Raw genomic sequence first — 15,270 nt, forward strand, 5'->3', positions numbered from 1 at the left:
TTATAACAAACGTCTAGCAAACACCTTTGTTCTGAAGCTGGGACAAGTAAATATTAGACTCATTACAGCTAAAGTGATTATTTTAAATGAAATTATAACTGATTTGAGATTTACTGTACTTGATTTAAAAGAAACTTGGATTATCCCTCCTGGATGCACACCATCACCACACTATATACAGTACTGGTGCATCTGAAACAATTAGAATATCATGAAAAAGTTCAATAATTTCAATTAGTTATTTAAGAAAGTGAAAATTTAATATATTCTAGACTCCTTATATGTAAACCCAAATGTTTCAAAAACATTTTCTCTTAATTGTGATAATTATGACCTACAGCTCTCAGTCAGCCCACTGACAAGACTCAGGGTTCTTCTTCCAGGTAGTGAAGTTTATTTACCAACAATGCCAAAGTGGCGTCAGTCCCATCAATAATGACCAAGACAACAGGCTGATGGAAACGGAGATTATCTTGGCTTGTTGGAAACAGCATTTCAGAGATCTCTTGAATCAGGCTGGAACAGCAAACCCAGTGTCCTTGATGAGTTACTGCAGGAAGACGCGCTCACAGAACTTGAAATCCCTCCCACTATTGAGGAAGTTCAAACAGCTCTTGATCACCTAGCCAACAACAAAGCCCCAGGCCCAGACTGTATACCAGCAGAGGTTCTCAAAGCAGGCAGTCCAGCCCTCCTCACTAAGCTCCTAGATCTACTTTCCATCTGGGAAGAAGAGCATGTACCGCAAGATTTGAAAAATGGCAACATTATTACCATTTTCAAGAAGCAATGCCACTTCACTTGCGAGAACTACCGAGGAATTACACTTCTCTCCGTCATCGGCAAATTATTTACCAGAGTCATTTTGTATAGTGTGGCCCTGCATTGAAAAGTACCTCTCTGAGGCACAGTGCAGTTTCAGGGGTGGATGCTCAACAATTGATGTTTGCCCTTCAACAGCTCTTGGAAGTGTAGAGAACAGCATCAAGAACCGCACATAGTCTTTGTAGACTTAAGCATTCAACACAGTTAACAGACCTCTCATGTGGGGTCTGAATGAACCCTTTATTGTCACTTTCGATACATACATACATACGACACAGTGGTAGACAGGACAGGAAGACAGGGATAAAAAAAAAAAAAAGAATACAGAATAACATGAGGGGAGAGGAGGAGAAAAAACACAGCCCCCACACTATGCTTCTGTGGGAAGCACAATGTGGGAACATTAAAAAAAAAAAACTCAGCAGGAAGCACAATGTGGGAACATTAAAAAAAAAAAAAACAAACTCAGCACATAAGCACAAAAAAAAAAAAAGTACACTATATAACATGACAACATGAAAAAACATGGGAGGGGGGTAAGGGGGGGGTAGAGGTATAGGTAACCCAGCGCATCAAGCAGTCTGGTCCTGCAGCCAGACGGCGCTTACCCACTTGTGACACTGGGGTGTAAAAAAACGGCGACCGTGGGAAGTGGGGGGAGGAATACAGAGAGAGTCTGACTGCAATGTTCTTCAGGGGGAGTTGTCGTCTTAGCAACAGCCTTGGCCAAGGCATTGCTGGCTTAAGCTGGGCATACACTGTGCGATTTTTGGCCCGATTTTGACACGATTTTCACTCGTGCGACTATTTTAGAGATCGGGCCGAGTTTTGGCTCAATCGTGCGTCTCGGCTCGTGTAGTATACATGGGGTAATGACAAGCGATTAACACCTCACGACGACCTCCCGATCGATCGGATGAAAATCAAACCTGTTTGAAATCCTGAGCATCAGATCCGAGCATCGCATCCAAGCATCGGCTCGTATAGTGTGAGAACAGGAATCGTAAGCTGCATGCTGTTTACCCCTGTGATTCACTCGTACAGTGTGAGCAGCAGCTGAATACCGAGATTGAAAAAAATTGCACAGTGTATGCCCAGCTTTAGGGAGCCGAAGATAAGATTGGAATTTGTTTAGTCTTAGGACGAGTAGCCACATACTTTTCACGACTACCCTGCTTGTCCATGGTCTCTGCATCGATCCATTTCCCTTTGCAAAGCCAACAGCTTCTCCAAGATGGTGTCCATAGTGTGGTTCAAGTTCTGAATAGCCACAGTCTGAGTGCCGTCAGCTCTGCCCACCGCTTCAATCATGTCGAGCAGCTTTATGGGGCTTTGGACAGCTGTCACCGTTTTTTTTTTTTTAATTTATTTATTTGCTAACAAATACAAACAAATACAAAGTAAAAAGGACAGAATGAAACAAATCAATACATACACATGACATACAACAGAAGCACTGACGTAACTAACAACAATTTCAAAGGCTGGACAATACTACTAATATGTTAACAAAGAGATGTAACAGAACACATGGAGACAAATTCGACAAAGATAAACAAGAGCTATATTGCTGTATAGAGGAGGATGGGTGGGGTTGATTAGGGGTAATGAATGTGCATATGAGCTGTCACCGTTTTCTGATTTCCTCGATAAACCAGGACAATGCCCAATCCAATCAGCAAAAGTCCTGTAATCATGGTTCCGAATAGGTAGATATCTTCAATGTCCTCCACAGAAAGAACCGCCAGGCACACGACCCACCACCTCTCCCACGCATTCATCGTATAGCCAGCTGTGAACGTTCCAGCAGGACAGGCTGGTTCCCCCGAACCCAGGCTCCTCGTCAAGAAAATAGTGTCTATTGCGTGAAGAGACCAGTTTATCAATTCCATGATTTATAGTTTGAAGAGCAATGTGGAGAGAGTCTCTCAAAGCATAGACAATAGACAGACAAGACAGCAGAAGCAGGAAAGATAAGGAAGGGAGGGAAAGGCAGAGAAATGCGACCACCTTCCATGGAAGCACAGAGAAGAAAAAATTCTGCTGAAGATCAGAATTCTCCCCAAAACAGTCAATATCATTCAAAGATTTCATGATGGCATGGAGGCAAGAGTACTGATTGGTGGAGAGTTCACTGAACCATTTGAAGTAACCAACGGCCTTTGTCAAGGATGCATACTAGTTCCTGTGCTGTTCATCCTCTTTTTTACCTTTGTCCTCCACCATGCCCATACAGTCTTCCCAGAATTTGGTGTGGAAATCAAATACAAACTTGATGGTAAACTCTTCAATCTCCAGAGGCTTAAAGCTAAGTCGATAGCAGCCACAAATCTTGATGATTTCCTCTATGCGGATGATGCTGCATTGATCACCACGACCCTGGAACGATCCTTACAGGAAGGCATCACAGCACTGAATAATTCTTGCAGTGCCTGGGGATTATCAATCAGAAAACCAAAGACAGAGGTAATGCATGTCTAGTGTGCTCAACCACCCACTATCACAATTGACAGTTCTGTGCTGAAGCGTGCCCAAACTTTTACATACCTTGGAGGTAACTTGTGTGACGATGCAACCCTGGACTCAGAAATTCAACATAGTGTGTCTCATGCTGCTGCAGCTTTCAACACCTTGTGATCCAGATGCTGGGACAGGAGAGATCTTACGCAGTCTACCAAGCTGACTGTATAAGGCCATAATTCTACCATTGCTTTTGTATGGACCCAAAACATGGTCCACCCGAGCTCACCACATGTGCTGCCTTGAAGTGTTCCATCAAAGGTCTCTCAGACAGATTCTGAATGTCAAGTGGTAGCAGTAGGTGACCAATGTGGGATGACCAAGTCCTACAACATGCGAACACTACCACGGTTGAAGCCATGCTCTGAAACAACAGGCTCCGCTGGCTTGGCCATGTTTCCAGGATGGACGACACCAGAATCCCCAAGCAGCTGCTTTTCAATGATCTTAAACACGGGAAGTGGACCGGGGGGAGGCCCCATAAGAGGTGGAAGGACTGTGTCTCTGCCTCTTCAGGCTCAACACTCAATCATGGTACCAGAATACCCTACACTGCTCAGCCTGGCAATCTGGGAGCCACCTGTGTGAAACCAAGCTGAGAACCAGAGCCGCAGAGACACAGGCACCATATGAGGGCTGAAAGGGTCATCCGTTGTTAATTTATGATGGGGACCATATGTGTACAGTGCACAAAAAAACCCTCTCAAAATATGAGAATATTTTGAGTTTGAGTAAAACAGTATAAATACCATGCATCTCTCAGTCTAGTTCAGTAAACACAACCACAATCATGGGGAAGACTGCTGACTTGACAGTTGTCCAGATGATGATCTTCGACACCCTTCACAAGGAGGGTAAGCTATAGATGGTCACTGCTGGAAAGACTGGCTGGAAAAGGCACACAAGCAACAGGGATGGCAGCAGCCATGAGAGGATTGTCAAGAAAAGTCAATTTAAGAACTTGGGCGAGCTTGACAAGGAGTGGACTGAGGCTGGAGTCAGTGCATCAAGACCCACCATGCAAAGATGTCTTCAGGAAAGGGACTACAACTGTCACAATCCTAATAGCAAGCCACTCCAGAACTAGAGACAACACCAGAAGCATCTTTCCTGGGCTAATGAGAGAAAGAACTGGACTGCTGCTGAGTGGTTCAAAGTCCTCTTTTCAGATTAAATTAATTTTGCACTTAATTTGGAAATCAACCTCCTTGACCCTGGAGGAGGAGTGGAGACGCACAGAATCCAAGTGTTTGAAGTCCAGTATGAAGTTTCCACAATTTGTAATGATTTGAGGTGCTATGTTATCTGCTGGTGTTGGTCCACTGTGGTTTATCAAGTCCAAGGTCAAAGCAGCCATCTACCAAGAGATTTTACAGCACTTCATGCTTCCATCTGCTGACAAGTTTTATGGAGATGCCAATTTCCTTTTCCAGCAGCACTTAGCACCTGCCCACAGTGCCAAAACTACTACCAAATGGTTTACTGATCATGATATTACTGTGCTTGATTGGCCAGCTTGCCTGACCTGAACCCCATAGAGAATCTATGGGATGTTGTCAAGAGGAAGATGAGGAAACACCCAACCCAAAAATACAGATGAGCTGAAAGCTGCTAACAAAGCAACCTGGGCTTCAATAACACCTCAGTAGTGCCACAGGCTGATCGTCTTTATGCCACACAGCACTGATGCAGTAATTCGTAGTAAAGGAGCCTCAACCAAGTATTGAGCGTATAAATGAACATTCTTTTCAGAATTTGGACATTTCTGTATTGTAAATCCTCTTTTTATTAATATTAGCATATATTCTAATAATTTGAGACTGAATTTATTTTCATGAGCTATAAGCCATGATCAAAATTAAAACAAAAAAGGCTTGAAATATTTCATTTTATGTGTAATGAATATATATGGAATCAATTTTGTGCCAAAATGTTCATACAATACTTTTGAAATATCAAACAAAAACAACAAATCAAAATACAAAAAAAGTCCAGCTTTCTCGTTTGCACTCCCTGACTTTTTCCTTGCAGTTTTGGCACAAACTTCACGTGTGGGTGGGCTGTCCAGGAATGCATTCCCATTGGGTAACTTGTGTTTGACTGACAGCTAGGCTCAGCCATTCCCCGGAGGCTGTTGCAGCCATTCCCTACTCGGATTCTGGCAGACTGTTTGACGAGTGACCGATCCATTGACGGTAAACAAGGATCGAGTGGACTTCAGTGGCGACTATGATATTGAATTTACACTTTGCTGAATTAATTCAATATCATAGTCGCCACTGAAGTCCACTTGATCCTTGTTTACCGTCAATGGATCGGTCACTCGTCAAACAGTCTGCCAAAATCCGAGTAGGGAATGGCTGAGCGTAGCTGTCAGTCAAACACAAATTACCCAATGGGAATGCATTCCTGGACAGCCCACCCACACGTGAAGTTTGTGCCAAAACTGCAAGCAAAAAGTCAGGGAGCGCAAACGAGAAAGCTGGAATCGCAACCAAAATAAATTACGTCAAACAAAACTGAGAAAGACGCGGAACAAAAATAAAAGGTTTCTGAAGAGTAATAGACTGATATTTTGCACGATTACATGAATAATTTGTTTGCCAGTCTAAAAAAATTGACTTTTTTTCTTTTTTTGTATTTTGATTTGTCGTTTTTGTTTGATATTTCAAAAGTATTGTATGAACATTTTGGCACAAAATTGATTCCATAAATATAGAATATGAGAGTTTACCACCTTTAATTAAATTATGAAAAAACTGACCTTTCACAATATTCTAATTGTTTGAGATACACTAGTACACATCATCTTTAGTTGGTAGAGGAGTTAAGCAGTTATTTATAATATTCTAGGTATTACACAGAAATCTCTGAATTTGACTCATCTGAAGTTAAATCATAATTAACAATGTTTATAGCTGCAAAAAAACAAGTTTACACATTTGTTTATACAACCCCAATTCCAAAAAAGTTGGGACAAAGTACAAATTGTAAATAAAAACGGAATGCAATAATTTACAAATCTCAAAAACTGATATTGTATTCACAATAGAACATAGACAACATATCAAATGTCGAAAGTGAGACATTTTGAAGTTTCATGCCAAATATTGGCTCATTTGAAATTTCATGACAGCAACACATCTCAGAAAAGTTGGGACGGGGCAATAAGAGGCTGGAAAAGTTAAAGGTACAAAAAAGGAATAGCTGGAGGACCAAATTGCAACTCATTAGGTCAATTGGCAATAGGTCATTAACATGACTGGGTATAAAAAGAGCATCTTGCAGTGGCAGCGGCTCTCAGAAGTAAAGATGGGAAGAGGATCACCAATCCCCCTAATTCTGCGCCGACAAATAGTGGAGCAATATCAGAAAGGAGTTCGACAGTGTAAAATTGCAAAGAGTTTGAACATATCATCCTCTACAGTGCATAATATCATCAAAAGATTCAGAGAATCTGGAAGAATCTCTGTGCGTAAGGGTCAAGGCCGGAAAACCATACTGGGTGCCTGTGATCTTCGGGCCCTTAGACGGCACTGCATCACATACAGGCATGCTTCTGTATTGGAAATCACAAAATGGGCTCAGGAATATTTCCAGAGAACATTATCTGTGAACACAATTCACCGTGTCATCCGCCGTTGCCAGCTAAAACTCTATAGTTCAAAGAAGAAGCCGTATCTAAACATGATCCAGAAGCGCAGACGTCTTCTCTGGGCCAAGGCTCATTTAAAATGGACTGTGGCAAAGTGGAAAACTGTTCTGTGGTCAGACGAATCAAAATTTGAAGTTCTTTATGGAAATCAGGGACGCCATGTCATTCGGACTAAAGAGGAGAAGGACGACCCGAGTTGTTATCAGCGCTCAGTTCAGAAGTCTGCATCTCTGATGGTATGGGGTTGCATTAGTGTGTGTGGCATGGGCAGCTTACACATCTGGAAAAAGACACCATCAATGCTGAAAGGTATATCCAGGTTCTAGAGCAACATATGCTCCCATCCAGATGACGTCTCTTTCAGGGAAGACCTTGCATTTTCCAACATGACAATGCCAAACCACATACTGCATCAATTACAGCATCATGGCTGCATAGAAGAAGGGTCCGGGTACTGAACTGGCCAGCCTGCAGTCCAGATCTTTCACCCATAGAAAACATTTGGCGCATCATAAAATGGAAGATACGACAAAAAAGACCTAAGACAGCTGAGCAACTAGAATCCTACATTAGAGAAGAATGGGTTAACATTCCTATCCCTAAACTTGAGCAACTTGTCTCCTCAGTCCCCAGACATTTACAGACTGTTGTAAAGAGAAAAGGGGATGTCTCACAGTGGGAAACATGGCCTTGTCCCAACTTTTTTGAGATGTGTTGTTGTCATGAAATTTAAAAATCACCTAATTTTTCTCTTTAAATGATACATTTTCTCAGTTTAAACATTTGATATGTCATCTATGTTCTATTCTGAATAAAATATGGAATTTTGAAACTTCCACATCATTGCATTCCGTTTTTATTTACAATTTGTACTTTGTCCCAACTTTTTTGGAATCGGGGTTGTACATAATTAGTATTTGCAGGTCATCAGAGCTATATTCTGAATCTTTAGAGGAAATTGCAGGCTTCCTCTTGAACCTGATTGTTTTAGAGAAAAAGCAGTAATTGTTGGAAGCTTGCATACTGCCCTATAAAGATCACATTCACACTTTAAAACATACCATTCACAAGTTTTGAAGTTAATTGCAAACGTTAACTGTGGTCAAACTAAAAATAATAGTATTTAAATTTGGATGGATAGAAAGCCGTCATAGCTACAGAAGGACTCTAATTGCATTTTTATCAGCATATCTCCATCTTATTAATTACCAAAATAATTTAAATTCATACTTAATACAACTGTTAATTAGGAATACTAAAAAGTAATCAAGTTAATTCAGAATATGTCCAATTGGTGAACATGTTTACCATTGCTAATTCCTGGTAAATATTGGAAAATAAAGTTCAGGAGCAAAAAATGATGGACTGTGGGAAGAACTATGCAACCTCAGACTGCTACATGAAAAAGGTCTCGAGACTGCAGCATTGCCCGATGCTGCCAGCTGGAACAGTGCACACTTAAAATGGAGTGCAAGGAAGCCGAAGAACAGCAAGTGAGCAGGAGTTCCTCCTAAGCTTATAGCTAACCCTTGCCAACTGACTAGCCTAAATCTCAATATTGGGAAAAATTCACGTTTAATAAATGGTCATATCTACATGTCATATCTACAAAATCAACTTTGTGATCCAATATCACATCCTTTTGTGACATTTTTGAGATTTTATTTTGAGTCAAGCATAATCCCATCATCATAAACCGTTTAAATTTACTTCCACTTTAACTGCATAGGCTTTCTAAGATTAACCTGTTCCACTGGTTCCATTTTAAGATTAAAATTGTCTAGTATGACCTAAATTAATCCATGTTTCATGGCAAACAATGTGGTGACATACAAGTTTAAGAAATAACATTTTACAGTTTTATATGCTGCAATGTGTGACTATACTTTCCACACATTTACATACTGAGACCATCTGGCCTCCATTGAAAATGTTTTGGCCTTTGTTTCCCACAGAAGCACTGACAGGAATTTAACAGATTCCTGGATCCATCATGTCATAAGTCATGCCAGTTTATTTGAATAGCGCTTTTAAAAACACATGGTCGCAGAGCAGCTTTACAGAAAAATAAAGACTTTAAACATATGAACTAAATTTATCCCTAATAAATTTATTTATCCCTAATGAGCAAGCCTGAGGTGACGGTGGCAAGTAAAAACTCCCTCAGACAACACAAGGAAAAAACAAGGTGCAATGTGTGTCTTCCATTTGGTAACCTGGTCATTTCAATGAGACTCAGGAGGTATATAAAAGGTACATGTTTTACAATGTAAATAAAGCACATCTTACCATTGCCCACAGAGAGGGATTTTCCAGCACGTCTCTGAGAGGTGCATTTTCCATCATGCATGCCCACAACTATGTAAATTTCTCTTTTGCTGTATATTGTATATCTGCATTTTGTGGAATAAACCCACTTGTTACTTTATCACTAATTGCTTGGTAGTTCTTCCATAAGCTGCTGTAAATTAAATGCTATTGAAACACTGAGTTAATGCACTTGTAGCAATAACTAGAAGATTTTTTTTTGGAGTCACATAATTAATTAAACTTATTGCAGTCAGATATTTTAATCAAATTTAAAACATGCATTTACCTTAGGCTGTCCCCATTTTCCGTCACTGGTTGTAGGATAGCAGTGGACACATTACATGCTATATTTTAGCCCTACATGAGTAATCACCCAACCTGTCAACAGTGAACCAGTTGAAGGTGGTTAAAGCATTCCTCTTTGCGAAAGCAACTGTCTTCTTTTGCAGTGATTTTCCTCCCTTTCCACAAATGCAAACACCACAACCTGCCACAACCAATTTTTTTTTTTTTTTGACACCACACTCCTTGACCCTCTAAGTGCCCAAATGACTTTGAGTAGCCATAAAATGACAATATCTTCTTTTTTGTTGCTGGTTTGCTTGTTTTGTTTATTGCTTACTTTAACTCAATTATTTTTGTGATCTAATTATTAGTCTCTCTTTTGTTTGTAAACGACTAAAATTATCATATTTAATTTTATCTAATTTCCTTTTGAATTACCGGTCACACCTCTCTGACCCCCATCAAGATGTGCAGAGGCTGCTCAGTAAGCTCAGGCCAGATGCTAATATAGAGGCTTTCCTTTACGTCTCTGAACAAACTGCATTCAGGAAGAACTGAGCCAAAGATAAGTGGGCCTGGGCCCTCATTCCCTTGCTGACTGGTGAAGCCCAAAGGGCCCAATTCTCACTTCCTCCTCTGGTAGCACAAGAATACTAGTGTCTAAAGAAGAAAATCCTGGCCAAGTGTGGTCTCTCACCCCCCAGAACCAAATGGACACTCTGCTCCACACCACCAAGTGTGGACACTCTGCTCCACACCTTCAGCCTGAGGTCAACACAGCCATCCAGATACCAGAGCGAGTAGCAATGGACTGATTTCCTATGGGGACTTACCCCAGAGGAGGCCAAGGCCATGGGGATGAAAGCTGTGATCTCTCTGGTGGAGATGATGCACATCGCTGACCCTCACCCCTTCGGGGGCCACCTAGGAGCCGACAACAGCCTCACCAAGCTGAAGGACCATTTCACCTAGCCAGGAAAGGAATCAGAGGTGAAAAACAACTGCCAGTGTTGCCCTGTGTCAGCACAACCAGCAAAACCTGCACCCACACCGCTCACCCCACTTCCCATCATTGGCATGACTTTTGAGAGAATGGGGATGAATCTGGTGGTTCCACTCCCTAAGTCAGCCCAAGGACATGAATATATCCTTGTGATCATAAATTATGCCACCTGGTACCCTGAGGCTGTCCCCCTCTGGAAAGCTACATCAAAGAATATCGCTAGGGAACTGGTCCTGCTCTTCTCTTCTCTTGTGTCGGGCTCCCCAAAGACCTGCTAACAGACCAAGATATGCCTTTTGTCTCAAAATTAATATCTGATGTTTGCTGGCTCTTGCAGGTAAAGCAGCTCAGAACATCCATGTACCATCCCCAGACCAACAGGCTTGTCAAGAGGTTTACTCAAAACCTCAAGAGGATGCTCAGCAGGGTGGTGGAAGACGACGAGAGGAACTGGGACTTTCTCCTCGCCATCAGAGAAACATCACAGGCCTCCACTGCTTTCACCCCTTTGAGCCCTCCTGGGGCAGAAGAACCTGGACCCTGCTCAACATCACCAAGGAGGCCTGGGGGGCCTCCCATTCTGGATGGTGATTAAATATGGTAAGGAATGGCAGGGGCAAAGTGACAAGTCACATCTATTGTCAAGCAACACATGCAGTAAACTCAAGCTGCCCAGTCCCGAATCTATAAATCAACCAGCCCAACCCTGGGAATTCCAACCAGGTGACAGAGTCCTGCTGGTGGTCCCCTCAGCTAATTGCAAATTCCTGGTCCACTGGCACATCACAGAGCAAGTGGGAGCCATTAACTACCACCTGCAACAGCCCAGTAAGCACTGAGACATGCAATTATATATCAGAACCCTTGCCTATGCTGTCAGCTCTCAGAGACTTAATAACTAAGCAAATTGCTGAAGATAGAATGAGTGTGTTTGGTATCAATGTGATAGAAAACATCTGATTTCAAATCTAGTATTTAATTTTCATGGAAATGTATTCATTAAAAGTCATGTGTCATTAATATGAATGGATTAAAAGCTGTAGCAATGTGGGGTCACAAATCACAACCCCTCCCCTCGCGGAGAGATGTTTAAAACTTTTGGTCAGAGAGTCATGTGCAAAATCATTAGTATGCATGAAGACTGATTACATAAGCCATTGCTTCAGGCAAAGACTTGGAGTTTTTGGCAAACTGGTACCAATCCTCCACTCTGCTCGTCACTTTTGATCTACAAGACTACGAACCCCTTAATTCAAGGGGTGTAACAAAAAATACTGCATTAATTATTTAGGGTTGTTTTTTTTAAACATTGTCCCTCAGTTTTCACAAGCTCAAAAGCAAATGGGCAATTGACTGATCAGCAGTTTCACAGACAGGTGTGGCACGCATCCTCATTATTTCATGAAAAATTCAGGAGATAAAAGGTCTGAGTTGATTCCAAGTGTTGATTTGCATTTGGTAGCTGTTCATGGGAACTTTCAATATATGGTCCAAAGAGGTGTCAATGCAAGTGAAGGAGGCCATCATTAGGCTGAAAAGCAAAACAAACAAAAAATCAAAAGCCAACCTATCAGAGAGATAGCAGAAACTTTAGGAGTAGTCAAATCAAGTTGGTACATTCTTAAAAAGAAGGAATGCATTGGTGAGCTCAGAAACACCAAAAGGCTTAGGCTACATCCACACGACAACGGCAACGAGATTTTTTTTTTTTTAAATATCGCGTCCACATGGGCAACGGATCAGTAAAATTTCAGGTACATATGGCAACGCAGCGCTTGCTGAAAACGATGCAATACACATGCCACACCTCTACGTGCGCTGTAAGACGGGAGACACCAGAACAATAGAAGAAGTAGACGCATGCGCATAAACCCCTTCTTCTGTAGCATTAGCCACATAAAGTTTTGATTATTAATCAGTAGCGTAAAACGAAAGACGCGGAAAGAGGAATGAATGGGGGTAGATGGAAGACGGTACGCCAACATTCTGATATCCTCCAGAATTCTTTAATGGTCCGGAATAAATTGAATGCTACACGTTGATGGATTACTTTGTTCTTCTACGCCCTTTTTGAGGAATGTATTGTAGGACTTAAACCAACATCTGAAGAGGTGAGATCGCTCCTTTTTTTTTTTTCCTATTTTTGCTGGCGGGATTGTTTTCGGAAAGCGCACGGGCGGTGCGCGGTTTGGTACTGCTTCCGCAGTGTTTGGACTAAAGACTCTGCCCTAAGGGCTATTCTCTCACTCTCTCTCTCTCTCTTTGCACCATTACACAATAAATATTCACAGTGAAAATATTTTGTAAGCGCGTTTCATGAACCAAGTTATAGGATTTGTTGACAACTCGCATCGAGTTCGTTACACTTCTACCCGGCGTGAAGCACTGACAGTCATGTGGTTGTGACGTCATTGTAAACAAATCCGTTCTACTCATCCAGACGACTTCGCAACGGGGCCGTTGCCAGATTTTTCCACTCGAACCCGTTCTCAAAAGATTTCGTTTTGGGGCACCCAAAACACCGGTGCCGTGTGGACACCAGGCCGAAACGATAAAAATTTTATCAGATTCACCTGAATCCGTTGCCATGTGGACAGGGCCTTAGAAGACCATGGAAGAAAACTTAAGTGGATGACTGCACAGTGCTTTCCTTGGTGGAGAAAAACCCCTGCACACCATCTAAACCAAGTCATGAACATTCTTGAAGAGGGAGGCATATCAGTTTCAAAGTCTACAATCAAGAAACGTGTTCATGAATGTAAATACAGAGAGCTTACCTCAAGATACAAACCATCAATAACACTCAAGAACTGAAAAGCTTGACTAGACTTTGCTAGAAAACAAATTACATCTGCATTTGCTGATGGAAATACTTGCTTTCAAAGCAAAACATGCAAAAAATAAAGTGAAAATACATAGATATACAGTTTAGATAGCACATTAACCATTAGCACTTTAGCCGTTGGCACATTAGTTCTGACTATGGTAACCATTAGCATGGTAGCACATTGCATGTTAAGCATCAACATGTTAGCCATTAACATGGGTGTTTCTATTAAAGTGGATGTCATTTACAGTTGGTTTGGGGTCAATATCTTTTCATGGGAAATCTCTGGCAAATGAATTTTCACCTACGGGGGGGCGGGGGGGAATGATGGCTCAGTGCAAAAAAAGATGTGTGGGGCTCATGATGGATGGATGAGTGGTCTCAGTTGGGGAGAGGACACTGGCATTGTTCGCTTGCCACTTCTCTGTCTAAGCTCATGAGTTTACAATGTCAGTTACAACGTTAGTATATAATGTCAAGTACACTCCTGTTATCGTGTTTCAGTAAACCTTTTGGATGTTTGTTTTATATGGATTCTTATCAACTCTGGTGGCTGTTTTACCCATCTGCTGCTGACAGTGTACTAGCGCTCAGGGACTCCCATGTTTGTTTGGCGCTGCCACCATGAGGTGTTCACCTGGGCAGCTTCTCAGGTTTGGCTTTTCCTGGTGTGGTCTGCCTCAATGCCTAGCCCTGGGATCCACAGTTTCTACAGTTGAGTTGTTGCTGATCACCGATGTCTGACCCTCTGTGTTGGATGGTTCACCTTTGAACATCACATCCATAAACTAACGGCTAACAAACTAAACTCTCCGTGACTGGCATGATGTTGAATTATTATGTCAACCAGCTGTAAAAACCTAACTATACCATTCCATCACACATCAATTACTAAACAACTTGGACTCCTTTGTCCCCCCGTTACATTCACAGAAGCTCCTGTAGGAAGTCTGTTTACTCCCGGTTTGGTCATGCCATCCCATCCTTCTGGTCAGCTGCACACACTGTCGCACATTAGATACATCATCAGAGCACTGTTGCTTTTCAGACTAGTAGCACTGGAGGTTTCATGACATCACTACTCATGGAGTGGGATGGAAAACACGAAGTGGATTTCAGTCTACTTTGGCCAATACAGAGACTCATTGCCTCATCTAATATCAAAATTGAACTGTTTAATGCACAAATAAATCTTACTTCATACACGACCATATTCTGGACAAGTGTTTGGACTTGATGTACCTTATGGAAACCTGGCAGCAACCAGATTTTTTTCTGTTCTAAATGAGACCTGCCCTCCTGGCTATTGCTACCTCAGAAAGCCTGTAGCACAGATTGTGGTGGTGGTCTGTCAGTTGTTTACCGCAGTGATATGGATTCGTCTCATCTGCCCCTGCCAGAGCTATCTTCTTTTGAATGCCTGGCATTTAAATGCAAGCCTCCTTTCTCTATGACAATACTTCTCATTTACCAGCCACCCAAACCAAACCCATATTTCATCTCTGAGATGAGCAACCTTCTTTCAAAATTCTGTATGATCTTTGCCAATATTATAATACTTGGAGATATGAACATCCATGTCAATACCCCCTCCTGCCATTTTGCAGCTGAATTCCTCCAATTTTTGTATTGTTTTAACCTCAGACAACTTGTCGATGTCCCCACACACAGACACCAAGGGGCATACTTGATCTGGTCATCACTGACTCTGCCCCTCTCAGCAATGTACTTGTGGATAATCTGGGTGTGTCTGACTACAAGGCCATCTCCATGGAGTTGCTATTATTACCTCCCATTATCAAGCCCAAACACAAAATTTGCTTTAGAAAATTAAATAACGCCAAC

At 41.8% G+C, this 15,270-nt stretch overlaps 1 protein-coding gene across 1 annotated transcript in view; it reads right to left on the minus strand.

The window, feature by feature from the left end:
- The window catches only part of st3gal5 (ST3 beta-galactoside alpha-2,3-sialyltransferase 5), a 123,547-nt gene that overhangs the window by 3,331 nt on the left and 104,946 nt on the right, over nt 1-15,270 (minus strand). The gene's annotated exons all lie outside the window — the stretch shown is intronic.

Source organism: Neoarius graeffei, chromosome 8 (genome assembly GCF_027579695.1).
Source record: "Neoarius graeffei isolate fNeoGra1 chromosome 8, fNeoGra1.pri, whole genome shotgun sequence".
Taxonomy (NCBI): domain Eukaryota; kingdom Metazoa; phylum Chordata; class Actinopteri; order Siluriformes; family Ariidae; genus Neoarius; species Neoarius graeffei.